This window comes from Anopheles ziemanni, unplaced genomic scaffold (assembly GCF_943734765.1).
Source record: "Anopheles ziemanni unplaced genomic scaffold, idAnoZiCoDA_A2_x.2 scaffold_14_ctg1, whole genome shotgun sequence".
In the NCBI taxonomy this organism is placed as follows: Eukaryota; Metazoa; Arthropoda; class Insecta; order Diptera; family Culicidae; genus Anopheles; species Anopheles ziemanni.
The window spans coordinates 893,803-896,216 of record NW_026690049.1 but is presented as its reverse complement, the minus strand read 5'-3'; positions in this window follow the sequence as shown (position 1 = coordinate 896,216).

Sequence of the window (2,414 nt, the reverse complement as noted above, 5' to 3'; positions counted from 1 at the left end):
ACCACCTACAAACACATCCGAGCACCATCGGATGACTTCCGAAGTACTTCCCAACCACCTACAAACACATCCGAGCACCATCGGATGACATCCGAAGTACTTCCCAACCACCTACAAACACATCCGAGCACCATCGGATGACTTCCGAAGTACTTCCCAACCACCTACAAACACATCCGAGCACCATCGGATGACATCCGAAGTACTTCCAAACCACCTACAAACACATCCGAGCACCATCGGATGACTTCCGAAGTACTTCCCAACCACCTACAAACACATCCGAGCACCATCGGTTGACATCCGAAGTACTTCCAAACCACCTACAAACACATCCGAGCACCATCGCATGACATCCGAAGTGCTTCCCAACCACCTACAAAAACATCCGAGCACCATCGGATGACTTCCGAAGTACTTCCCAACCACCTACAAACACATCCGAGCACCATCGGATGACATCCGAAGTACTTCCCAACCACCTACAAACACATCCGAGCACCATCGGATGACTTCCGAAGTACTTCCCAACCACCTACAAACACATCCGAGCACCATCGGATGACATCCGAAGTACTTCCAAACCACCTACAAACACATCCGAGCACCATCGGATGACTTCCGAAGTACTTCCCAACCACCTACAAACACATCCGAGCACCATCGGATGACATCCGAAGTGCTTCCCAACCACCTACAAACACATCCGAGCACCATCGGATGACATCCGAAGTACTTCCCAACCACCTATAAACACATCCGAGCACCATCGCATGACATCCGAAGTGCTTCCCAACCACCTACAAACACATCCGAGCACCATCGGATGACTTCCGAAGTACTTCCCAACCACCTACAAACACATCCGAGCACCATCGGATGACATCCGAAGTACTTCCCAACCACCTACAAACACATCCGAGCACCATCGGATGACTTCCGAAGTACTTCCCAACCACCTACAAACACATCCGAGCATCGTCGGATGACATCCGAAGTACTTCCCAACCACCTACAAACACATCCGAGCACCATCGGATGACTTCCGAAGTACTTCCCAACCACCTACAAACACATCCGAGCACCATCGGTTGACATCCGAAGTACTTCCCAACCACCTACAAACACATCCGAGCACCATCGGATGACATCCGAAGTACTTCCCAACCACCTACAAACACATCCGAGCACCATCGGATGACTTCCGAAGTACTTCCCAACCACCTACAAACACATCCGAGCATCGTCGGATGACATCCGAAGTACTTCCCAACCACCTACAAACACATCCGAGCACCATCGGATGACTTCCGAAGTACTTCCCAACCACCTACAAACACATCCGAGCACCATCGGTTGACATCCGAAGTACTTCCAAACCACCTACAAACACATCCGAGCACCATCGGATGACTTCCGAAGTACTTCCCAACCACCTACAAACACATCCGAGCACCATCGGATGACATCCGAAGTGCTTCCCAACCACCTACAAACACATCCGAGCACCATCGGATGACATCCGAAGTACTTCCCAACCACCTATAAACACATCCGAGCACCATCGCATGACATCCGAAGTGCTTCCCAACCACCTACAAACACATCCGAGCACCATCGGATGACTTCCGAAGTACTTCCCAACCACCTACAAACACATCCGAGCACCATCGGATGACATCCGAAGTACTTCCCAACCACCTACAAACACATCCGAGCACCATCGGATGACTTCCGAAGTACTTCCCAACCACCTACAAACACATCCGAGCATCGTCGGATGACATCCGAAGTACTTCCCAACCACCTACAAACACATCCGAGCACCATCGGATGACATCCGAAGTACTTCCAAACCACCTACAAACACATCCGAGCACCATCGGATGACTTCCGAAGTACTTCCCAACCACCTACAAACACATCCGAGCACCATCGGTTGACATCCGAAGTACTTCCAAACCACCTACAAACACATCCGAGCACCATCGCATGACATCCGAAGTGCTTCCCAACCACCTACAAAAACATCCGAGCACCATCGGATGACTTCCGAAGTACTTCCCAACCACCTACAAACACATCCGAGCACCATCGGATGACATCCGAAGTACTTCCCAACCACCTACAAACACATCCGAGCACCATCGCATGACATCCGAAGTGCTTCCCAACCACCTACAAACACATCCGAGCACCATCGGATGACATCCGAAGTACTTCCCAACCACCTACAAACACATCCGAGCACCATCGGATGACTTCCGAAGTACTTCCCAACCACCTACAAACACATCCGAGCACCATCGGTTGACATCCGAAGTACTTCCAAACCACCTACAAACACATCCGGGCACCATCGCATGACATCCGAAGTGCTTCCCAACCACCACAAACACATCCGAGCACCATCG